The sequence below is a fragment of the Magnolia sinica genome, chromosome 9, assembly GCF_029962835.1.
Source record: "Magnolia sinica isolate HGM2019 chromosome 9, MsV1, whole genome shotgun sequence".
Classification (NCBI taxonomy): domain Eukaryota; kingdom Viridiplantae; phylum Streptophyta; class Magnoliopsida; order Magnoliales; family Magnoliaceae; genus Magnolia; species Magnolia sinica.
Window position 1 is genome coordinate 78,649,871 of NC_080581.1, and position 27,181 is coordinate 78,677,051.

The 27,181-nt window shown below is 40.3% G+C and overlaps 1 long non-coding RNA gene across 1 annotated transcript; it reads left to right on the plus strand.

Moving 5' to 3' along the window:
* Window positions 1-342: 342 nt before the first annotated feature.
* LOC131256494 (uncharacterized) lies at window positions 343-1,782 on the plus strand. The gene is made up of 3 exons (XR_009176846.1): window positions 343-534; window positions 778-840; window positions 978-1,782. It is a non-coding gene; the product is annotated as an uncharacterized LOC131256494 (long non-coding RNA).
* Window positions 1,783-27,181: the final 25,399 nt, after the last annotated feature.

The following is a 27,181-nucleotide window of genomic DNA, read 5'->3' on the forward strand; positions in this document are numbered from 1 at the left end:
GATAGTTAGAAATGTCTTATTTTTCATCTTAAGCATTACTACGGTCTCGCTAAATGGATGGACGGTTTGGATATAACACATACCTCATGATGGGACCCACAGAACTTGCTGACGTCAATAAACCAGCTATATAGCTGTGTGTGGTACACCAGCCAATCCGCTTCCCCAGTCCCCACAGAACTAGGCGACGTCGACACACCACCAAGGTCGGTTGTGTGTGTCACAGCACACAATCGGCTTCCCCCCTTCCCTCTTCACATGTTATTCCTTATTGGTGCGCGTGTGGGAAGCGGTCCACACGCGCGTGGAATTAGCAAACCGTTTGTTTGCTCTTTACTTTTCTCTACGAGAAAAATGGAGGGAGCTGTCTCGCGTTTTTCCTCTCTTCTCAGTTTCTCCTCACTCGAATATCTCTCCGTGAGAAATCTCATCCCCCCAAAATCCAATTGAAATCCGACGACTCTACTTCTCCCATCAGGGCCGTCCATTCAGCAGACAGAAATGCAGCTTCGAGGATTTCTCCTCAAAGACCAAGTAACCGCACTAACCTCCTCTTCTGCCTTGTCTTTCTTCGCCGCCGGCTCATGTTAGCCTTATCCACCTCTGGCATGCTAACGTGCGTCGGGAGCTAACAGCAGGTAGGCGTACTCAGATACCCCTTTGTGTTGTCCTTGCTGCCGCCGGTGGTGTGCTGTCGCCCTAGTGCCGGTTAGCAGCCTTTCTTTCCTGGCATGCTACCTTGTGTGGATTTCTAACAGAGAAGTTCTGGAATTACAGGGCTGTCGAATCCCCCGAGGAAAACACAGAAGCTGTGTCCGGAGTTTCTGCCTCGTAGAGCAGGTAAGAATATGGTCGCTTCTTTTTCGTTGCCCCGCTGCTCAGGTTAGCATTGCGCCCAATGTCTTGCTAACATGGGCTGGGGGCATTCTGCCTGTATTGGCGGTGATGGATTCAACTGAGAAGTTCTACATTTTCAGGGCATTTTGATCCTGCGAAGAAGATGTAGAATCTAAACTCGGAGGTTTCTCCTCATAGAGCTGGTGTTGTTTTCTATAATTTTGTCCCACCAGCACATTTTAGTGTCCCATGATGTGATTTTTCTAATCGTGCGCCCCTAGATATAGCAGGTAGAACTCTGTGAGAGGTTAATTCCAGTTCATCGTGTGATGTACTAGTCTTATTGCATTGCCACTCTATACAGGTGGTGGTATGTCAGGTCAATTCCAGCTGTCTATCAAGTGGGCCCTATGGTGTATTGTCCATGGTAAAAAAATGCAGTGCCCCCAATCCCTAGGTGTTTCAACTTTGTCCATCAAATGGAGGGGGAAAATAAAAGAAAATGGTCAGTAGTTTATATTCAAGTGGGAAACATCCATGAATCAGGAGGCTAGAATCAAGGTGTAAAAAACGGATGCGTGATAGCCGTTGTGGCTATTACATAATGGTAATGATGGGGACTGTTAGGTGTTACGGGGCCATGATGGTCTGTATCATAATGGCAATATTGGTGGGCGTTTTGGTCACTGTTGCCTTTATTGAATACATTGGCTAGAATTGTCCAATTGTTTTCGTGGAGTGGACCATCTGAAGTAGGGCCAACCAGATGGATGTTTCTGGTCAGCAGCACATATGGTGGTGAGCGGCAATGAACACTGAATGGTTTGCTGGGATGAACCGGAAAACTATTTGTTCTGGAAAATGTGGGCAGAACTGGTCCAGCAGATTTGTTCATTCGGTGCTAGAAGCCAACTTTATATAATAGAAATTTTCTTCATTGTGTTATTTGGATTTTCTTTTCAATTTTTTTTTTTCAAAATGTTTTTATTGGTATAGTTTCTGCAGTGAGATTGTTGTGGATAGATAAAGGTGGTGCTTTCGCTGACCTCTTGAATGACAAAAGAAAAAATTCCAGTGACAATGAGATGAGTTATGTAGAAAGAACTCTTGGGTTTCGCACCTATGCTTTGGATGATAGATATATCAAACTAGTATCATAATACGGAGGCATTTTCACACCGGGCTCAAGTGGGGTGGCTTGTGGGATGTAGGGGCACACTCGGGGTGGGCGGCTCACGGAACCCATGTGATTTGGTGCCCATGTAAGGCGGAACCCATGGATTTGGGGCCCATGAGGAGGGTTTGGCCGATGACCTAACCTATGGATGTGGGGCTTGGGTTATGAGATAAAAGGATTAATTCGTTATGCTCTATCAGTTCGAGCTTTTAGAGCAAGTGGTTAATTGTCCTACATCAAATTGGTATCAGAGCGGGAGGTCTCGTGTTTGAGACTCCTCATCAGGGGTGATTAATGTGGGGATATTTTCACACCAAGCTTGAGTGGGGTGGCCTGTGGGATACAGGAGCACAATCGGAGTGGGCGGCCTACGAAACCTATGTGATTTGGGGGCCGTGTGAGGTGTGTGGTTCGTCTGAGGCGGAACCCATGCGATTTGGGGCCCACGAGGGGGCGGAACCCATGGATGTGGGGCCTGGGCTATGAGATAACGGGATTAATTCACCATGCTCTATCAGTTCGAGCTCTTGGAAGTCATGAAGGCCCTTCGTCTTAAAATTGCACGGGCGATTCGGTATAGGAGGGAAGGTAGTCTTTGGGTTTCTCATATGAGGGCGAAGTATTCCCAAGATCTTTCCTCAAATAGTTTGGGCCGCGTGGTTTCAACAGCCTCCCCGCTGCGGAAAAGGATTCTCAAACTTCTTCCCTTGTTGAATTCACATGTGCAGTGGCATATCAGTAGGGGAGATTGCAACCTCTGGAGGGATAACTAGTCAGACCTTGGACAGTTAGACCTTCGGACTGTTAGACCAATTCCAGTAGAGTTGCAGTCGCTTAAGGTGAGCCACTTCTTTGGCCCGGAAGCCCCCCTCCCTCCTTCTACCGTCTTTGATTTCCTGCCCCAACAGGTATTGGATTTCATTTTCCACGAAGGCTTCTGCGTCTCCGAGGGTCAAGACAGATGCTTTTGGCCGCTTGATCCTTCGGGAGAGTTCTCTATCAAATCTGCTTGGAGCGTGAGCAGAGACTGCCGATCCCACAGAGAGTGGTCTCATTGGGCGTGGCATGCGAAGCTGCCCCCTAAAATATCTCTTTTTGTTTGGAGACTCATCCAGCAAGCTATCCCGGTGGATGTTGCGGTCCAACAGCGTGGGGTTCAGATGGCTTCACGTTGCGTCTGTTGTGAAGGGAGTCCTACACAGAGGCCATCCGTAGAAACTGCAGCGTGCCTATTTTTGGAAAGCTCTCGGGCTGATGCGATCTGGGGTTATTTCGGTGGCTGTTTGGCATCCCTATATTGAGGGCCCAGTCAGTTGAGGTTAGGCTTCGCCAATGGTGGCTTGCGCCCCCACCAGGTGGAATTTTTATGTCCCTGCAGAAGCTAGCCCCTTGCATTATGCTTTGGGAAATCTGGAAATTCCGGAATTTAGCGAGGTTTGATGGAAAGTCTCCCCATCCCTCTGACACGATCACACGAGTGAAATGGTGGCTTCAGTCAATCTCCCACGGTATGCCAGGTCTCTTTGCCATTTCTTCGGTGGACAGGTTATCCCTTAAATATGCTTTGGGCATTGTCCTTCGCCCTCCTCTTGGGAGGAATGTGCAGGTGGTGAGGTGGACAAAGCCTCCCAATGGCTAGGTTAAGATGAATGTAGACAGGTCCTCTTTGGGAAATCCAAGAATATCAAGTGGGGGCGGAATTTGTAGGGGAGAGAAGGGAGAGTTCATGTTCGCATTCTTAGAGGGTTATGGAGTGGGCTCCAACACCAGAGCGGAGCTTAGAGCGGTTCACGATAGTCTTGCTAACTGCTTAAAAATGGGTCATCCCAAGGTGGTAGTGGAGTCTGACTCCCAGCTGGTGGTAGCTATTCTTAATGGCTCTTGTAACCTTAGTTGGAAGTGGAAGTATTGGCTTTCGAGGATTAAGAGGTTATCGAGCAAAGGCCAGGTCCAATTTGTGCATGTTCTGAGGGAAGGGAATGCGCCAGCCGATGGGATGGCTAGATTGGGGAGTGGCAGGCAAGGTTCCTCTCTAATTCAGCTTCGCTCAATTCTCCCAAGTCAAGTGAGGGGTCTCCTCTTCTTGCACAAAGTGGGGCTGGGAGCCATCCGGTTGTCCCCATTATAGCAGGCTTTTGTTCTATTGTTGGTCGTTTTCAGCTGTCCTTTTTCCGCTTCCACTTTATCTAAGGTTGGGTTTTTTTTTTTTTTTTTTTTTTTTTTTTTTTTTTTTTCTGTTTTGTTTTGTTTTGCAGTTATGATAGGCTTTACCTCAGGTAGTTTTCTTTTATCCTGGGAAAGCCTGAAAGTTTCTGGCGCTGTATAATCTTTTTGGCCCCTGAAATGAAAGAGCTATCTAGTTTGAAAAAAAAAGAAAAAAAAAGAAAAGGTCGTTGGCCACTCCATTTGCTTCCCTAGTACAGTGAGAGATGGACACCTCTATCTGATTCATGAGGTTCTTAATCCTTGCCCACCAGTAGAACATGGTCCATGAGGGAGGATTTCCCCTTGAGGATTCAAACCACTGCCTTAGAATCACTTTCCACCTCTACCTTAGAGAAGCCCCGATCCACGCAAAGCCGGAAAGGGGCAGGCCCTCCCAGATAGCCCTAATCTCAGCTCGGGAATTCAATCCAATACCATACCCCGAAGCGAAGGTGAAAAGGAAAACACCTGCACATTCTCTAGCGACGCCACCTCCCCCCCTGACGGGCCTGGGTTCCCCCGGGCCGAACCATCAACATTAATCTTGTGCAGGCACCCCAGCTCTGGTGCAGTTGAAGCTGTCTGTTTGTTTGTCTGGTGGGAGTAGGGCTTCATGCAGTTTTTAAACCATCATTTAGTTGGTAAGAACATTAAATAGCTAGCCTTGTGATAGGCCAGTTTGCGTTGGGTTGGGTTGGACAGCCCCTGACTATCTTTTTTCATGCTCAGGCTTCGACCCATGCTGGGCTCAGGCTAGGCAAAGATTTCGATTTGCGAAAATTCTGATTTTGTTTTGCTTGATATTTCACTGTTTATTTCTGTAATTTGAGAATTCGAAGTGCATTTCATCTGATGCCGTTTTGATTTGTTCGCCATGGATTGTTTGAATCTGATTGTTCTGTTGTAGATCCGATTTGGCCACTAAATTGCTTTTTGCCATTGGTTTTGCTGTTGAATTGTCTGCTGAATTGCGTTGCATTCTTCTTCTTCTTTTCCCCCCATTTTTCAGCCGAAACCTTTGATATATTTGGTACATTAATATTTTAAATTTTAAATTTCTGATTTAGGCTGATGATAAGTATCATTGTTATTTTTCACACATTGATTTGTTTTATCTGCAGGAGAAAAAGGGCCGTGCATCAGCACCTCGCTGGTTTATCACTGCAGAGGAGCTTGACTCTCTGTCATCGTGAGTAGGTATTCCTTATCTGAACAGTGATTTTGATGGTGTCTTAGTATCATAGTGAATCAATGATGTCCTTTATTTGGACCATTCACAGCCATTTTTTGTGTATGTGGTGGAAGCAAATTGCTCCAGAACCAATCTATACTCAACTTGTTGATCTTTCAACTAAATGTTGGAAGGAAGAAATTGCTTTAGTTAAAAGGCAATATGTCACTGTTGATAATGGGTTGCTCTGTGAACCCCACTATATGCTAGTATATACATGGAGATGGATTTCTAAGAATGTTGTGAGAGACGAGTGAAGAGAGTTCCTAGAAAGATATCTATCGTAATGCATCTAATTATTAGGGACATACATTACATATACTATTGAATGCTCACTTTTCCCACAGAGGCTTGAGTTCTGCTAAATTTTTAGGATTTGTATAGGAGCCAAATGGAACTCCTAGAACATGGAGTGTCAAACCAGTTGGATAAATTGGCGATAATTCACAGGGTAGGCCACAAGTAGCTTCTTCACTGGCTAAATTCGGTAGATTTGTGTGGAGAATTCAGATGTCTACTAGATGTAGTGGGCCTAGCAGCAATACTGCTGTGATTATGTAACATAGGTCTCAGACTTGAGTAAATTGATCACAAAGCATCTACTGTTCATATATTCTTAACTGTCTCATACCTACCAGAGAAAAGAAAGACTGTTGAGTTTAGTAAGAAGGGCACAACGCACTCTGTCAGCCATTTTTATTTCTCCTTGTAAGTGGTCGGAATGTGGGCAGGGAAAGCTGAATAGACAAGGGAGAATTTTTATTATCACAATTTGAGGGCATCATATTGCATGTTTTCAAGCAGTTCAACTTCTACATCAGCATGTTTCAACTAAGTAGATACAGCCAAAGCTGGCCAACCAATCCCGGGTTTCAATTTTTCTGCATTGCAGCTATATGAGGGGGAGGCTCACACTGGACAAGGTGAACGCTGCTGTCAATGACATGGCAACATATGCAGATGCTAATGCCCAGCTTATTGTAGCCCCCAAAAAGAAGGTTGGTGTTGTGCCATCTTCTTCCAGTTTTAGTTTCGATTGATTTGTCATTTATCTTGATTTCCTTTATTTTGTGTTGATGAAGTTGGCAGAAGATGCTTGGGAAAGGGCTCTTGTAAGTAAATCTCAATTCAGCTCACAATTTGCAAAGTCCATTTGAATAGTTACTCTATAGGCATTCAACTTCTATTCCTGTTGCCATTAGATGGCAACGTTGAAATGCAATGACAACATTACTATGGAAAACATGCAGGAACTAAGAGACATTGCAATGACAAAAGCGGTAAAAGGAAAACATTTTTTCCTTGAAACTGATATGAAAGGTCCAGGACTGAAGCTTGACAACACTGGAAAAGCAATTCTGACCGTGAGTGTTTGCTTATTTCTTTTTAAATAACTATATGAGAGAATACAAACACAATGAGTGCCATCCTAACATGCAGAAGTAGAGTATCAATGAGCAAATCATGTTTACAATGCTGAGAATTGCACGGCCCTTTTAAGCTAAAAAGGCTTCTCTTAATATTGTTTTATTAGTTATTGGGTTTGTTTAAATTAGTGTTTTCTTCTTCTTCTTTTAACTAAATGTGGTAGATTTTTCGATTGGCAACTTGCAGAGATCTGTTGTTTGATTTGAATTGTATTCTTTTGTGTGGATTTACGGTTTTAAGCTAATGTTTTTTTTTTTTTTAGCTTGATTAGTCGCTGGATCTATTCATAGATTTTTTTTTTTTTTTTGCAGTTTCTAGAGCTTAAAATCATATACTTTCTAATTTGAAAACTTGCAGTGATTTGTTCTTAGGTTTGTATTGTACTTTTAGGCAGTGGGTTGATGAACTGAAGCACGAAATGTATGATGTGCCTTAAATTCAAGTTTTATTTGTCAACCATCTTTTTTCTGCTACAAAATATGGCATTTATCATTTATATATGTTCTACATCCCAACACTTAAAATTTAGAATTACAATGTTGATTTAGGCTGAAGTTTCAATCATCCTTATCTTGAATTTAGTTTAGATTGTTTGATGATTTTGAAATTTGCCTTTGAGCTGTTTTGGATGTTACTCAATGCAGGATTCTTGCAAATCGTCAGTTTGTTGCTCTCTTGGTAGAGCGGAAGGCCCATTATATATCAGAACTTGAGCAGAAAGTTCAGACTCTTCAAATTGAAGCCACAACTTTTTCTGCACATCTCACATTATTCCAGTTTTGTACCAATTGAAATGTCTTTGAGAATGTATTCTTTTTTCTTTTTTCGTTTTCATTCTTCTTTCTTCTTTTTCTCTTCATTCACTAGGAAGATTTCCAAATGCACATCACTAGATGTCTGATCATGCATTGATTTAATGCGGATCTCTAGAAGTTATGGTATTTTAATTAGACCAAGCTATTTATCTTGCATCGTATATCTTGGGTCATTATTTTGTTCACGATCATGTTAGTGGAAGCTTCATTTCTGTTAAAACACCTGATATGTTATTGGATCAACAACAATTCAATGCTTGGACTTGAATTGAGTTTATCATGAACCATTGGTCTCGCTGCAGCTCAAATATATATATATATATATATATATATATATATATATATATATATATATATATATATATATATATATTCTGTGGGTTTACATTTTCAGACACAGAAAAGGTTAGCATCCCTGAAAGAACAACTTGCGTCAGTTGCTCCATTGGTAGAAGATCTGAGAATAAAGAAAGAGGAGCGCATCAAACAATTTGCAGAAGTAAAAGCACAGATTGAAAAGATCCATGGAGAGATTTCTGGTTACTTCCATTCAAATGATGCTCTGGTCAATCACTATAATGTGGATGAACATGACTTATCATTGAGAAAGCTCAATGTGTTTCAGACACATCTTCGTACCCCGCAAAAGGAGAAGGTAGGCATGGTTGTCAATGCTTTCTTTCAGCTCTTCTTTTGGTTATTGTCTATAGCCATAGTAATTGCCTGTATTACTGATGACTTTTCTACCATGTATCTCTCAATTTATCTGCCTGGCCACTTCGATTGTAACTAATCCCGTATTAGCTCTTGAAGAATAAATTAATGTTTGTCTTTAAAATTCACATTGTATTGTCTTTTTCTTTTTTTTCTTTCTTTCTTTTTGTGCAGCAAGTGAAGAGTGAAGCTGCAGCTGCATTTGGTAATGATGGAGTTTATTTGGAGAAGTACATAAAAAATCCCAGGCACATTGAGTTCCAGGTACATACCGATTGAACTTTCTATCACATCCATTCCATTAGGGGCTGTTTGGTTTGGTGGAAATAAATAACTGAGAAAATGAAATCAATTTCCTCAGATGTGATGGTTTCCCTTATTTGCGAAAGACAAGAGGACTGAGGAAATTGATTTCCTTTTCCTCAGATTTACTAAAAAAGGTCCATTTCCTTTTTCTTTCTAAAACCCAAGATATGGGGACTTCCACCCTTTTGGAGAGACAACTCTCTCTTTCTGACCATTCGCGATTCCACATTTCCATTGAAACCATTGGCTTTCCTTTTCTTTTCCCTCCCTTTTCAGCAAGTGGAAGTTCATAACAAAGAGAAGAACAGTAATGTGGTTACATCACCTACAGTTTTGGATTTTATAACTGAATATGTTTACTTGTTTTTGAGTCTTTCTCATTGGAATATATCTGAATTTGTGGTTAATTCACCACCCATGCTTTGTTAAGAAAAGAAGTTTTTGTTTTCCCCCTGCCTTCAAATGTTGAATCCTTCATAAAGGGGCCTATGAGGCATCGAACCACACTTTCAATGAATAACTGGTCTGAACATGTTTGTTTTAACTCTACAGCTTCTTGATTCTAGAATTCCCATTCTCAGGCCTAATTGCTGGTTTGTTTGTGGCCTGCTGTTGGATTCAAAACAACCCTACTGTTGGAACAACATTTACATCCAAATGGGTGTCCCTCATCCAATGGCTGAAGAAGCTTCCTACTCAGAAATCAGTGCTGGGGACCACCATATCTGCGAATTGAGATTGCTCGCCAAAGGGACCTATGCAAACATCTCCATGGTTGGGCTTAGACAGTTTTCTTCTTGTTGTTGGTTTTTTTTTGGATTCTCCATATGAAATTATGAGAAATCATGCCTAAAACATTTAAAAGCGTTTGTTGGAGCCCACCTAAGTTTTGAAATAGCCTAAAATCTGTTGTGACCCGTTATCTAAGTCACAATGAATGGCCTAGATGTATAAACCACATCTCGTTGGGTCCGCAGTACAAAAAAAAAAAGAAGGTTTCAATGGATGTGCATCCACTCTTAACCGTTGTTTATGTTGTTGCTCACCTAAGTTGTGGATTGGCCTCATTTTTAAGCCCATGGCTCACCATGAAAGGGTATATCTAATTCATGGGATAGATGTCTACAAATTTTGAGGATGTGTTGCAAGAAGAAAACCTTTACTTGATTGCTGAGGTAAGTTGCTGATTTTTTATTTTTAATTTTCTGTCGATGAAGTATATCAAACAACATGATTTACGTCTAGTTGCTGATACAGTTAGGAGGCAGGAGCAGCTAGGAGGTATTTCATCTTTTGATCCCTCCCTGGCATTCATCTTTGGTCCCGTAAGGCCATGATGTTTCTTGAGCATTCTACTCATGATGGGACTTGTAGGTGGTTGAAATTGTGGATCGTTATGATATTGACTGCATTCCCGAAACTCTGCGTAATGACAAACTTGCATTTATACAAAGCTGTGAAACTAACAAGACCTGCACCAGAAGTTTAACTGTAAGTTGTCATACATGAAGTTTTTCTTCTTATGGAGATATCAAGCTTCTTTAGTGATCCCTTCTCACTTTATGTTCTTTTCCACCCCTTTATCCTAAATAATTTCATTTCATGAACATGCATTAACTGCTAACCTTTTTCAGGTGCCAAAGGATATGAAAAGTCCCATCTATGTTTATTATGAGCTTGATAACTTCTACCAGAATCATCGTCGGTATGTGGAATTTACATCAAAATCCGATCTGTTGTGTTTATTTACATTTTTTCATTTTATAGCATTAGATGCATCATAAACATTTTTTTCCCCTGAACCTGCCTCTGTAGGTAACCGCCCAGTGGTTTTTTCAAGCAGAGTTTTAAAATAACCGTATTGAGTACTTCACTGTGGCCAACTTGGACAGGTCTTGGTTGGAATGGTTTTGCTGTGCCACAATTGGATTTAAGGTTTAAGTTACTGTAATAATTTGTATGGTAATGATGTTTGAAAATATGGCGAATTCTTTTACTTACGTAAACCAAAATCTATTTACAGAATCTTTTCAAAATTCCTACTATATTATACTTGGACAACTGATGATAAAGTATAGAGATAAGAGGAAGAATCTGGGCATGGTTTTATGGACCAGGAGAAAGCATAGGGTGGAGTACCTAGGGAGGTTATGTGGTGGGTGATGGGGAGGAAATATTTCCTAGGAGGATTTATCAATACCATTAAAGAAATGTATGAGCGTGCCATTATAAGAGTGACAATGATCCGTGGTGACATTGATGGTTCCTAGTTGCATGGCATCTTCATCTGGGAATGGAGAAGCTTCAGCTTCAAAATGTTAGCAAGTATGAACAGCTAGGAGGCAGGAGCAGGAGCACAAATCAAAAACACAATTCGAAGTGACAGTGGCACCTGGGTCGAAAATTTTGCAGCCGAGGTTGTGCAGTTCTTATGCTGTTGTGTTTTCTTTTTTTTTTTTTTTGTCCAGCATGAGCATGCATATCTGACATCTTTTATTATTGTTTTTTTTTCTTTTAACCTTTGATCATCATCATCATCTAAGCCTTATAGGAGGCAGTCGTCTAAGTCCAGAATGGTTCTTGTAAATTCTATTCTTGGAAACTTGATTCACTTTACATTCCCTTTATGAAACTACTGATTCACTTTACATTCCGTTCTTGTATTCGAAAGTAGATAATGCATGACAGAACTTTTTCTCTGCATGTCATTGTAAAAATCCGTAATAATTTAAAATTGTTCTCATTTAGCCCTTATTATGTGGATATATTGTGGAGAAAGACATCTAAAAGATGTTTTACTTCATGGAGTGATGAGCGGGTTTTTAGATCTGATCCTTCATCCTAGTCGGAATACTCAGCTGAGCCAACATGCGCATGTAAGGGATCCATTGGCACACTTTCTACTTTCCATCATCCAAATTTGAAGTCCCTAGATATGATAGTAAATTTCTGACAGTGAGTAAGATTGTCTTGTGATCTTCACTTTGTGGCCTATGAAATATATGTTGAACCTAGTAGATCTTCAACAACATAGGGAAGACAAAAACCTTTAAACTAATGGAGTTTCAATGGTCCCATAGTCTCTCTAAATCAACATTCTTATATGTGGAGATAAAGACAGGCAGTTAGTTTTAAAATTATGATTTAAATATGTTGATACTACAATCAAGAATTAAATGAGTTTGTGACAAAGAATTTAAGCATGGATGGCATTGACTTGAATATATTGGATTTATTTTTTGTGCGGTTAGGAAAATCTTTTTCCTTGGGCCCACCCAAATGCCAAGATTAGTGTCCTCCATGCAGCCCTGTCTTTTGAAGCTCCCAAATTATTTAACAACATAAACCCATTGTAATCTCCCTTTGTGCAGGTTTGGACCATGGTGAGAAGATTGAGCTTCTGGTAGACAAAACAGAGAACCTCCGCTCACAGGTGGTGAACCTCAATATCATTGAGGGCCTGAACCTACTGAAGGACTCCGAAATACTGGTGCTGATGCCTTTTACTACTACACAGCTCACCAAAGATTGACAGAAGAAACGAGTCCCTTGGAAACAATGGCAATCATTGGCAACAAGGAGATCATTGGCATTAACCAAGGTATGTTAGCTGCTCAGACGGGTGTAAAAAAAAAAAAAAAAAAAAAAAAAGACACTAGGATGTATGTGGGTCACCTTTTCCTTTTCTTTTCTTTGTTTTTTTTTTTTTTTTAACTTTTTGATAAGAAAGATTTTCTCTATTGCTACGGATTGTCGGTGACCATGATTCCTACAGCTACGGATTTAATACGTAGCAAAGTTTTAAAGAGCTCGGTACCATGGCTACGGTCGCACTGTGGGCTACACATCTTTAGCTACGAATTTTATCCGTAGATTGACCAATTTTCTGGTAGTGTACCAAAAACCAGTGTTCGAAATATCGGTATCGCATAATGTATCGCACCCTTGGGATACAGATACGTATCGGTTATCGCACGGGATATATCGTTTGTATCGCATAGTTTATCGCACTTTTTGGGAAACATGGGGAAACATTGGGAAAATGGTTGAATTTTTTAATGAAACTTTGGGGATTGTTAAAAAAGCCCTTAATACACACTTTTAAATCATAAAGTTTCTAAAAAGAAGTGTACATAATAAATTTCCTTTGTATAAGGTCCCAAGCTGTGCGCTGTCCGATTGAACTAAAACAACTATATTCAGTATCAACCCCGTTCATCCGTTTTTCCATATCATTTCAAGACATTATCTAAAAAATAAAACAGATCCAATAATTAGGTAGACCATACCATAGGAAACAATGGTGATTGACCATTAGTGGGCCGCAAAAGTTTTGGTTCAGGCTAATAATAGTTTTTTCTCTTCATTCAAACCATAAATTTATCTGATAAAATGGATGGACGGAGTGGATAAAATACATGAATTATAGTTAGCCCACAAAGTTTACAAAGTACACTGCTCATTAGAGGATCCACTTCCCACCACACTGGGGGTGGGGTGCTGCTACCAAGTTCCTTCGCTCAAAACCCATGTGGGGTCCACTATGATGTTTGTAAGAAATCCACCTCGTCCATTCATTTTTTGAGATCATTTTAGCACTTGAGAGCAAAACTGAGCAGAATCCAAGACTAAAGTGGGCTGCACTAAAGGAAAAGGTGGGTAGGAAAATTCCTACTGTTGAAACCTCCCTGGGTCGTAGGGCCCACGATAATGTTTATTTTCTATCCAATCTTTTAATTAGGTCACACAGACCTGACCTGAATGAAGAGGAAAAATAAATATCATACTGATCCAAAACTTCCGTGACCCTCAAAAGGGTTTCAATGGTAAACGTTCAATCTACCACTGCTGTTTGCAGTGTGGTCCAGTTGATCTTTGGATCTGTTTTATTTTTCGGCTCAAGCCTTACAAAGAGCTCGCCAAATGGACGAACGGCCTGGATATAACAAATACCTCATGCTGGGACCCAGAGAACTTGGTGACGTCAACGCAGTTTGGTGGTGCGCCGTGCGCGCATACTCGATTAGAATAAAAAAAAAGGGGGGCGGGATTAGCTGAGTAGCGAGACTCGCTATTGAATTGACGTCACCAAGTTTCGTGGGCCCCACCATGATGTATGTTTTGTATCCACACCGTCCATTAATTTGGAGAGAACATTTTATGCCATTAGCCTAAGAATGACTAAGATTCAAAGCTCCTATGGACCCCACCACAGAAAGCAGTAGAGAGAGTGACGCCCACCATTAAAAACTTCTGAGGGCCACAAAAGTTTTCGATTAAGCTGATATATTTTTTCCCCTTTTATAATGCCTTTTTTAACTTATTAACGGGTCGGATCTCAAATAAACATCACGATGGACCTTAGGAAGGTTTCAACGGTGTATGTCACTTTCTCCACTGTTTTCTGTAGTGGGGTCCATTACAGAATTTTATCTCCCTCGTTATTTTGACTCATGTCCTAAAATGATATCTCCAATTGGATGGACCGTGTGGATATAACACATTCATCATGGTGGGACCCACGTAACTTGGTGACGTCACTTCAGTAGCGATCTCGCTACTCAACCTGTCAGTAGCTAATCCGCGTCCAAGAAAAAAGGCTCGAACGGCCTTTGGTTTTCAAACAGAGAGGGTTCCGGAAACCAGAACCCTAAAATATCTCCCAAATCTCATCGGATGTCGCTGGATTTCTCTCCAAAATCGGAGATGTTATTTGTGGTAACCTAGGAATGGCACTTCAATTCGAATGACCCACCAAATGGAAGCTTCCGATCATGGCGATCTCTTCTACAGGTACCGAAATCCACCCTCTATTTTTTTTTTTCCCGATTTTTTTGGATGATGACGTCGATGTCTGACAATAATGGAGAGGAAATCGTGTGATATCGTCAAAATATCGTGCGATATCGACGATATATCGGCCGATATCTGGATTTTGAGTTTTTTGGTATCTTCCGGGGGTTATCGTGACTGTATCGTCTCGCAGGGGTGCGATAACGATAATATTGGCCGATATATCGGCCAATAGTATCGATATTTCGAACACTGCCAAAAACTAGCTATTTAGCGGCATCCAGCACAATCTTCCACCTGTAAATCCTTTACCGACCGAGGCTTTGACGGCTGTCAGCAAATTATTTGCCGGCGGTTTAGACCGCCGGTAAAGTCTAGTTTTCTTGTCATGCCTATAGGGCCTGGCCTGGCCTAATCCTGATCTAGCCCAAACTCGGCCAATCACCACCTTTTAACTCATGGTGTAGCTAGTTGCCTGAGTTCACTTGGATAGTCCATTTCATGGGCTACAATGCAACAACTACGCATATTGGATGATCCAATCCATTCTTAATTTGGCCTTATTTTCTATAGTCAATCTGTTTCCAACCCGAATGTGTATTGGATTGGCGTACCATTTGTACAGTAGCCAATCATATGTGATTTAGACTTAAGTGATTTAGACTTAAATGAACAGTCTAGATCAATGCATTGGACTTTTCAAGTATCTGAATGGAACTAGTAGCACTCTTAACTTATAGTGCTGTTGGAGCACCGGAGCATTTTTTCAAGGCAACGGTGCAATTTGTACTGCTGGATTACCAAATGGGGCCCATGGTTCTGTAATCTAGACATATTGGTCGGTTTAGACGCTCATGGTTTTGTAATCCAGACCATTGGTTTGTTTCGATTATCTAACGGCTCATTAGCTGCACACAGGGCATACTGCATAGCAATCCAAACCATCTATACTTCTAGCCCTCCTGTGAAAGGAGAATAGGCCAAAAATTGCACTGACCCAAATCAAGTACTACTTATTTACTTGAAACGGACCGACAATGGATGCTACACAGTCTTGTCCATTCAGGTCCATTTGAGTCTTGGATCTGCCTTCCTTTTCGGTTCATACCTGGAATTGGATTGCTGTGTGCTTTTATCGTACTCAGCAAAACCCTGTTAGGCGCACATGGAATGTATATAGTTTATCTGCGCTGTTCATCCAATTGTCTATCTCATTTGAGGGGTTGATCTCAAAATCAAACAATATCCGAAACTCAACTGAACCACACCTGAAACCTTCGTAAGGCCAACAACGACGTTTATTTGTCATCCAACCTGTTCATAAAATCAAATAGATATGGATGAAGGGAAAACACAAATGTCAGCTTGATCCAAAACTTACATGGCCCTCAAGAATTTTTCAATGGTATATGTTCAATTCACACTGTTTTCTGTAGTGTGGTACACATGAGCTTTGAATATGCTCCATTTTTTTAGGCTCATGCCCTAAAATTATCTAGTAAAATGGATGGTTTGGAGTGGATAAAATATATAAATCACAATGGCCCCATAGAGTATAATCAGTGTGCTAGTCCTAATCTGCTTGCAAAATTATCTGGCAAAGTGGATAGAAGGCATGTATATATCAAGGTGGGCCCATAGAGCTCCTGCCTAGCCCTTGTCGGTCCACGTAGGGACTGGACGCAATCTCCTCCACAATTAGAGGTGTACACGAACTGAGCTAGCTCGGTTAGCTCGCTCCACTCGACTCGAAAAAACTTGATTCGACTCGGATTGAAGCTGAGTACGAGTTGGCCCCAGCTCGACTCGACTTGGAGCAAATCTAGCTCGAATCGAACCAGTTCGGTGACTTGGTTACTTTGATATTGATGTTGCTCACCAAGTGTTTGATGAAATGACTCAAAAGAGTGTGCCCGGTGGCAAGGATGGTATGTACATGAAACAAATACTTTTTTTTTCTTGGTTTTTATGTTGCTTAGAAGGTGTTTGATAAAATACCTGTAAAAGCATTGCTTTTGTTTTACATACAGTGGGATTTTGAAGATGCAGTGCAGGTGTTTGTGAAAATGCTGCATGGGGGAACTCGACTCGATCTTGGCTCGAACTGGCCCGAGCTGCTGACCGAACCGAGCCGAGCTCAAGCTGAGGTCAGCTAGTGGCCGAGCCGAGTTGAGCTGAGGCCAGCTCGACTTGGTTCGACTCGATGTACACCCGTCCACAATCAAAACCTTTGCTTATTTAATGCTTTTTGGTAGCTAATTTAGAAGTTTCTAAGGCCCACCGTGATGTTCATCTACCATCCAAACCGTTCATAAATTGATTCTAACTGGGATAAAATGAATGCATAAATATTAACCTGATCCTAAATCTATGTAACCCCGTGAATGTTACAACAGTAGGCATTCCATCCCCACTGTTTCCTGTAATCTGGTCTACTTGACTTTTGGATCTTCCTCAGCTTTTGGATCATGCACTAACATGAGTGGGAGAAACTGATGGAAAGGATGGATTTCTCACTGACATCTTGGTTGGCCCCACTAGCTTCCGACCACAGGAACTTGGGGTGTGCAGCAGCACAGGCAACTGGCTTCCGTTTTCTCATGCTGATCCTCTAATAAAAAAATTTTTTAAAAAATAAAAAATAATTAAAAAAAAAGATTATTCTACAATTCTGCTTGTGACACCCACAATCTAGAAAATCCAACCCGTCCAAAAGGATAGCCCAACTAGGAAATCAGAAAACCCCAAAATTAATGCCGATCCAGCCATCACATCTTGAATTTGAAAGTTTTTGGTAGATGTCCATTATTTTCTGTGGTGTGGTATCTTGATTTTTGGGGCATCTGATGGACTCATGTGATGTGTGGGTCAGAAGGAACACGCGCGATGCTGTGGACCCCACAGAGAATTGCATAACATTAACACAGCACGTGAGGCAGAGGATCGGGCCTCTTCCGGAAAAAGCCATTTTGTGCGGACGGATTTGCCCTCGTTTTGAAAGCCGTGGTTTTGTTTCCTACAGTGTGGCCTAACTAATGAGAGTTGATTGTATGTGCCCAGGCACGGAGATATAGGTGTGCCTGAGGTTATGTGGGGTCCACAGAGATGTCCCTGACAAATCCACTCGGTCCTTCTGTTTATAAAGACCACAGTAGGATATGATTCTAAAAATCAGGCATATCCAAAACTCATGTGGGCCATACCACATGAAACAGAAAAGATTGAACGCCTGGGGTGACAGAAGGTTTGTATCATGTCAATATTTGTTCCTGCAGTTTATCTGAGTGGTAATAACCATATGATTACGGTTTGGATGGGCTGTTGGCCCCACACAACACCGGGCACACCTATATCTCTGTGCCCGGGGCATATGCAATCCGCTCTCCTAACTAAATAAGTAGACCGGCTTGATTCTGGTGGCAAGTCATCCAAATGTCGGGTCCCAACTGATGAATGGCTCATATGTTCCACACATGTCACATCTACACATTTGGAGGCATGTGTTGGGTTAGGCTATACACACGAATGCGAGATTAGCGGTATAATAACACTAAATAAAACTTAAGGACTTTAATCATCAGGTCCATTGCAATCCTAACGTAAAGGAGGGAAAGTGGTCCATGATCCAGACCATTGATCAGATCTCTTCCAATTTTCTTATTTGTTGCTGTCCACTGTCCCAAAGCACATCCATCTAACAATCATTCATAACCATCCTAGTGGTGGACCTGTTTACATTGATCTGACCACCACCAATATTCTTTTCCAAACCTTTATTATTCTAAGGCTATGGATAAGAGGACTGCGGTAAGAAATTCATGATTTTGCCAATTCATAGTACGACCCACCAAACAAATGGACCCACCAAACAAATGGTACAGATCATGTGCTCTGCCTCATCACTCAAGTTGTCGGAGACATGTACTATTAAGTGAATGACTAGCCTTTTCTACCACGTTACCGATGGATGGATGGTGCTGTTAATGGGTTGGGCTTTTGAGCCAAGCATAAATTTAGACCCATCTCCCAAACATATGCTGGGTTTGGACCGTGTACAACAGTTCATAAGCCCAGCATGGACAAGCTCATTAAGGTTTGCAAGGATTTCCTCCAAAGGCTCTTGCAGGAAGTTCCTTTGCAAGGATGCTGAATGTCGACCAAGATGTTTGTGAGAATTCCACTCCGTCCATCGGTTTTGAGAGCTCATTTTAGAACTTGCGACCAAAAACGAGGTGATCCAAAACTCAAGGGGGCCGTACGAGAGAAAACAACGGGGATTCAACGAGCACCGTTGAAACATTTTTATGGCTATAAAAGTTGTATTAGGCTAATTGTTTTTTTGTTTTCACTTCATCCGAATGACTATAAACATCAGGGCGGATCCCAGGAAGGCATCAACTGTAGGAATTTCTTTCCCCAATTTTCCCTCTCGTGTGACCCACTTGAGTTTTGGATCCAACTCATTTTTTGTTGCATGTCCTAAAATTAGCTCGAAAAATGGATGAAGGTATTGTTTTCTCACAAACATCACGGCGGCCCCACCCTACATCCTTAAGCAGGAACTTCTTGAGAAGGGTTTTAGCAGGTAATCTGCTACCATATGTAAAAATTCTTATATATATATATATATATATATATATATATATATATATATATATATATATATATATATTATGGGAAATGGTTCCATGCCGTCGTGCTCGTGGGAACTTCCCATGAGGTCAAGTTGTGTGGGCCCCACCATGATGCATGTCAAACATCAACACCGTGCATTTGATGGGTCCCCTTTAAATTATGGGATATCCTAAAAATCAGCTGTATATGGAACTCAGGTGGGCCATACTGTTTAAAATCATGTAAAGACATGCCTAAAACATATAAAAGAACTTGGCGGGGCCCACCTAAAATTTGGATACATCTAAAACTTGGTCTAACCCTTCATCCAAGTGGGACACACATAATGGATGGGATGGATTTGTGAACCACACCTCGGTGGGCCCAACAAATGATTATGAATGTTTTAATGGGAGTGTAACCCCTCTCAACTTTTGTACATGGTGTGGCCCACAAAAGCTTTCGATTGACTTGATTTTTAAGTTAGAGGCCCACCATGGAATGGTGCATCTGACTGATGGGGTAGATGTTCGACATGCATTATGGTGAGGCCCACACAGCTCAACCTCATGAGAAGTTCCCATGAGCTCGACCGCATAGAACCATTTCCATATATATATATATATATATATATATATATATATATATATATATATATATATATATATATAGTCTCCTGCGCACAAGGCCACATGGAGATTTTATGCGAGTTTTCGCAAATAGGAAATTGGATTGCGTACCGAGTAAAACTCTGTTGGGCCCACTATGAATGGATGTGGTCTATCCATGCCGTCCATCCGTTTTTCAAGTGCATTTTAACGGTTGAGACCAAAATTGAATCATTTCCAATGCTCAAGTGGACCGTAGAATAGGAAATATTAGGAATAATAATTTCCACCATTGAAACCTTTATGGGTCCACAGTGATGTTTATTTGTCATCAGACCTGTTCATAAGATCACACACACACACACATATATATAAATCCATCTAAGAAACACTTGGCACTCAGGCCTAGCATAAACATCTCAGCCCGGCTCGGGTTAAACTGGCTCATCACAGGCTTGGGCAGAACTGCGGTCTATGTTATACAATATGGGCTGGGTTTGGACAGAGTTGGCCCAGCCTAACCTGGGCCATTGACACCCCTGTTCCTACAAGTTCTTTATATATATATATATATATATCCTCTTAAATTAGACATTTTCAACCCTCCCTAGTGACGAACAGCTAGCTGGACCATCCGGAATATGGTTCTCATTATGAATGGAGGAGCATATATATGACACCAATGAAATTTAGCTGATGGTGCTGATTTAATAGGGAATCCTATGTTATGGACTATACTATTTAAAGTAGAATGATATTGTAAACTTGAGGCTTTATAGAAAAAAAAAAAAGAAAAAAGAAAAGAAAAGAAAAGAAAAGAATGTAATTTTCAGGCTAAGAGTGTGAATCTCAAGCAAGATTTTGAATAACGGTATTGGCAGGGCGTGTCGGCCGGGAACACGAACAAGCAAACACTGCAAGACTAATACAGGAACAGAAAGGCACAAACTAATCACTTTGGAACCTACAAAATCATCAAACAAGTAAAAGCAAACAGAACACATGCATAAAAATAGGATCATTGCAAAAAAGATCAGCAAACAAGATATCTTAGTAGCACAGAGATGTTGTGTAATTTCAACTTAATGGCAGTGGTAGTAACCATTATGGAGAATAACCTCATTTTCAAGTGGAGCATAGTTAACTAATTAAGTGCTATCTCCACTAATAAGAGCAGTTGCATTTTCAGGTAAATGGCAATGGAAATCAACCAATATGGAGAATAAATTAACTTTATTTTCAAGGGTTGTTTAGTAAATCTCTGGATAGGCGTCTGTATCTTAAGAAGTAATTTTACAATCTTAAGATGACAGAGGGTATGACATTAATGAACACATGAATACTTTCGGCAAATTGCTATATAAACTGATTAATGCGGAGGTTAAAATTGGAGAGGAAGATTAATCCTTAATTCTTTTAAATTTGCTTTCACTATCTTTTGAGAATCTGATATATGTTAAAAATATCATTGATGTTGAGATTGTCATCTCAGTCCTTCATGAAAAGCAATTGAGAAAGAATGACAGCGATGAAGGTACCTTTACAGATGCGTTGGTTGCCAAGGTAATGAATACTAAAAGGGAGAGGGGCAATTTTTTGTCGCAATCCAAATCAAAAGGGAATTACAAGATGAAATGCCGAAATTGTAAGATGACAGGGAATATGAAGGACTATAGGAACCCTAAGGTTCAAAAGGAAGAAAAATCGGAGAATGCGCAAAAAGAGGCCAACATAGCGCAATCATGTGAGGAGGCGGATGGTGGTGATATCTTGACCGTATTTAAATTAGGTTACCTTAGTAATGATTGATTTTTGGATTTGAAGGCCTCATACTACATGACTTCTCATAAGGATTGAATACAACGGTGGACATATTTTTATTGGCAATGACACTAACTGTAAAATTATTGAAATCGGTTCGGTGCACGTCAGAATGTTTGATGGGGTGGAGTATATTTTGATAGATGTTCAACATGTTACGAACCTCAGGAAGAATTTAATTTCTCTAGAGGCTCTTAAGGCACTTGGTTGTAAGTTCATTAGTTATGAAAGGATCCTTAAAGTTTTGAAAAGGACACTTATAGTTATGAAAGCGTAGTGCAGTAATAACTATACAAGTTGACCGAAAATACTGAAATGGGTGGAGCTTCAGTTTCTTTAGCGGAATCCATGTTGGCATGATTGTGACATGTGTGCATAAGCCACATGAGTGACTACGATATGAAGGTATTTTCTGATCATTGAATGATTCCTGTTTTTTGAAAGTATTGAACTTATAAAATGTGAGTATTGTATATATGGTAAACAGTCATGGCGAACTTTTAATACTATAAAATATATTTGTAAATATGTGCTTGAGTATGTGCATCCAGATGTACGGGGCCCGTTGTCCATTGTTTCTGTTGGGGGTCATCATATTTGGTTTCATTTATCAATGACAACTCTAAGAAAGTTTGGGTTTATTTCCTCAAAAATAAATTTTATGTTTTTACTACATTTAAAGTGTGGAAGGCAATGGTTGAAAGGCAGTTGAGGCAGAAACAGAATGTATTAGGATCGATAACAAAGGTGAATTCATTTTAAAGGAATTTAATCAATTGTATAAAGATGATGTGATTATAAGGCACAATACGGTGAAGCATACTTCTAAGCATAATGGAATGGTAGAACGAATAAATTGGATTTCTTAGAGAGAGAGTCGACCAAAGCATGTTGAGTAATGATAGATTGGGCAAAGTTACAGATAAAGGCCATTAACACAGCTTGTTACCTAATGAATCGATCCCCATCTACATCGATAGATTGCAAGATTACTAAAGAAGTGTGGAGTGGTCATGATGTAGACTATTCACAGTTGCGTGTATTTATTTGTGACGCTTACTCACATGTACCATCAATTAAGGGAGATAAGCTAGATCAAAGGGCTAAAAAGTGTATTTTTATGGGCTATGGTGATAGTGTGAAATGGTAAAGGTTGTACAACCAGGTATTACAGAAAATAATTAGTCGAGATATTAGGTTTGATGATGACTCCTTGCTTTGTAAAGACGAACATAATGAACCAAAAAAATCAGTGATGATAGATGTTGAAATTGAAAAAATTGAAACATAGACTGAACTCGAGTTGCAAATAGAGATATAAGAGTAGGTGAAGCAGCCACCTCTAATAAGAAATCCACCGAGAGATCATAAATTTTCAATTAGATATAGGGATAACTCAAATGTTGCATTGCCCCTCACTACAGATGAAGGAGATTCATCTACCTTTAAGGAAGAATTAGATGGTTTTAATATTGAGAAGTGGATAGCGGCCATGCATGACGAGATAGATTCAATGCATAAGAATGAAACATGGGAACCCGTGGAGTTTCTAGTAGAGTGTAAAACGATCAGTTGCAAGTGGATGTACAAGAAAAAGCAAGATAGATACAACGCAAGATTAGTTGTGAAAGAGTATGCGCAGAAGAAGGGTTTTGACCTCAGCGAGATTTTTGCGCTTGTAGTCAAGCTGGTGTCTATCATATTTGTATTGCGCTGGTTACCGTATATAACATATAATTAGAATAAATGGATGTGAAGACTGTTTTCCTAGATAGAGAGTTTGGAGGATCGGTTTTATATGAAGCAACTATAAGGGTTCGACGTAAAAGATGTAGAGAATAAAATTTGTATGTTAAGAAAGTCGTTGTACGACCTAAAACAGTCACCTAAGCAATGGTACAAAAGGTTTGATACTTTCATGATGAGTCAGCAATTTACCATAAGTGAATATGATCATTATGTCTATTACAACACACTAAGTGATGAACAGTTCATTATCCTAGTACTGTAGTAGATGACATGATTATCGTCAGCCATAGCATATGTGAGATCGACATGTTGAAGACTCAGTTGTTATAGACATTCGAAATGAAATATTTAGGGACTGTAAAGAAGATTCTCGACATAGATATTTACAAAGCTAGAAAGAGGAGCAAGTTACGGTTGTCACATGTAGAATACATTGAGAAGGTATTGGTTAAGTTCAATATGGATAAAGTGAAATTAGTTAGCACATCTATTGAGGGTTAAATATTGTCTATTAGACCCCAGTTATTACCTGGATTCACGAACATGGTACTGTTTAATGGCCCGATTTAATCGTATTTGTGTTGCAAGGTGTATTTACGAGCTTGGACCGATACAAGGTATTAAAAGCATGGATTTAACGATCAAAATGCACCAAGGCAAGGGACGGACCCCAGGAGACTAAAATCGATGGATTTATATGCCAGAGATCCGAGAAAATCAAGAAACTGAAGCTCAAGTGGCCTAAAAAGGGTCCAGAATGCAAAATCACAGGGTTTTCACCATCCGTTCAGCTTGAAACTTCATATATAGCCTGAATACCATAAATGAACCGTACACGTCGAATTTCAGGTCCCAGATCCCCGTAAAAGTGGCTAAAATGACAGAACAACCCATAAAATCTTGATTTAGGGCCCGCCTGATATCTAGATATACTTTAATTTGGTTGTCAACACCTTAAATTGGATGGGGAAAAGGATGGACGGTACGGATTTCTCATGAACATCACAGTGGACCCCACATGAGGGTAATGCACGCACACGCAAGCCACACCGGACCGGAGAATCTGGTCAACAGGCGTTGACCCGACCGTAGTTGGATAAATAGCGTTCACCTCTGCGGACGCTGATCTCGTGTAGTGGCCCCAATCGCTCCCTAGAACGTTGATCTGGACTGTCCATTCATTCCGTAGGACGGCCAAGGCCTACTCCTAGGTGGCAGAATTGCAGAAGATAGCGTGGATCAGATTTCAACCATCCAAATGGAGGACGGATGGTAAAATAAAAAATACGTGGGCCACACCAAATATAATCCAAAACCTCCCCTTTCCGATTGGTTTTCCGAGGGGAATTCAGTGGACAGAGCTGATTCTTCAAAAACCAAGTCATGTGAGCCCCACAGTTAATGAAAAATCAAAAATTTCGGATTCCTTACGTAGACGCGCGTCCAGAAAGGCCCGGACGTTTCGGTTCGTTTGGCGACCTTGGCCAGGATCGGACCGTCGATCTCGGCCATCCAAATCTCTCCTAGGGGACTTTCGATCAAGTCCAAGGAACTTGAACGGATTGGATCTTGCATTAGGTCCTGTGTTTTCTGTAAAAAGAAGAGGCCCCGCGTGAGGATTCAAGCTACGCACATAGCTGTGTAAGTGGCAGCCTCCGCCTCTCCCTGCGCACCAATCCAGTAAGGGACCGTCCCTGCTGTTTATATAAGAGAGAGAGAGGGGATCAGCATTGAATCCTGGATCAGGCAGCTGTGAAGGCCGAGAAAGAAAGAGAGATAGATTAAGAGTTTGTTTTTTCTTTTAGTTTTATGTTTTTGTTTAAGATGTTTAGCCTTGCCATGTCTATGCTCGGCTAAACCTCTTAGTTAGGGCTAAAAGGTGAAGCTTATAGCGTGATTGGGGTGTTAGCTTTGCTTTAAATTATGTTTATTGAACTCTCATGGATGATAGTTTGATTACAAGGAATGTTTTTAGTTTTTAATAGTTTGTTGTGACTCAAATTACAATAGATCTGCGATAGCTTGAAATATTCTCTTTTCATGTATTGAGATTGTGAACTTGGGAACCCTGTTGTTCACCATCGTCTCATGGGCATGGTTGGGTGACGGAACCCTTCTTAACTTTCACAATTCTCTCATGATTGGCTGTAAGATTAAGAAATTGCTATTGTTTGCCATAGTCTCTTGGGCATGGTTAGGTGACGGAATCACTTTCAAATCTTCGCCATTCTTATCTATTGATGATTAGACTCATGAGAAGTTTAGAGATCTGACAAATCTCTTCTTACCAACTGGATAGGATAGGACTCTAATTCCAATTGTGTCCTTGAATCATTGCTAGGTAGCTTCCCAATTGCTACAAGTGGATCCTTGGCACCATAGTTTTCCACCTTTAAATTTATAATTTTTAGATTAATATTTCACCATTATTCCCTCATACTCACTTAATTTAGATTTCATCTTCTTCTAATTCCAGTTTCAGACTACGTACAAGTTTCAGTCCCTTGGGATTTGACCTCAGTCTCACCGAGTTTATTACTACATCACAACCCTATACTTGTTCATAAGTTAACAAATACATGGATGAAGGGAAAACACAAATATTAGCTTGATCAAAAACTTCTCCAACCCATAAGAAATTTATAATGGTAGGCATTCAATCCCCACTTGTTTTTTTTGATGGGGTCCACTTGACCTTTGGCTCTCCCTCATTCTTTGGTTCATGCCCTAAAATGATCTCTCTAAATGGATGAACAATATGAATACAACACATACATCATGGTGGGGCTCACATAACTTAGTGACGACATTTCTTGGGTTCTCACGAGGTCAGTAAGTTGTGGCACAATTTTAACCTAAATATTGAGCCCAATTTAGAAATTTGATCCATTCACTCTATTCTACTAATCAAGAGCTTCGATTTGACTAGTTACTCACCTTGATCAGACTTCAGATAAGAAAGATATTTGGCAGACAAAATTGATCAACAATATATATGATGGGCCATATCTTGCGATCCAATGATCAGATTTGAGTGAAATGTAATCTATACATCTGAAGTTATATTTTCTCTTTAATCTGGACTGATCAGATTGTCCAAAATCATTCTAGATCTAAACAAACTGATCATGCCTGTTTAAAGAGTGTTTTGGATGGATTTGATGTGTTTTAGGTCATATTGAGCTGATGTTTATTCTCTATCTTAATTAGCATGTTCCAAACATATTTGGCCTTTCAGATGAACCTTAGGATGGCCTGATCATAGAATTTGATCAAGTGAATGTTTCTGTGCATAAACAGTTAAAGGTTCAATTAGTGGATATCCCTAGTAATTTAGTAAAAAATCTTTTTTTTTTCATAGATAAAGTTTTAGCCACATCCAAAACTTACATGGGCCCCACCAACTGCTTTTATATATTTTAGGATGTCTTCACATAGTTTTAGATGGTATGACCCACCTGAGTTTCGTATACGGATGATTTTTGAGATATTTGTTCACCATCCCAAGTATAGGGTCATGATGTAGTAATAATCTCGGTAAGACTGAGGTTGTATCCACAGGGACTGAACCTTGTACGTAATCTGAAAGTAACTAGAACTAGAATTAGAAGAAGATGTAATCTAAATCAGAAAATTCAAGAGAATAATTGTGAACTAATTAACTAAAACTTGTAAAATTCAAAGGTGGGAAACTAGGGTTTCAAGGATCCACTTGTAGAGATAAGAGAGATCTATGCTTGATTCAAAGAAAAAACTAGAATCAGAGTCCCATCTTCATCAAATTGGAAGATAATTCATTAAAATCTAAATCCGAACTTCCTTTGATCCAGTTCTCAAGAGATGAGAGGTATAAGAATTAGAATTGATTCCATCACAAAACCAT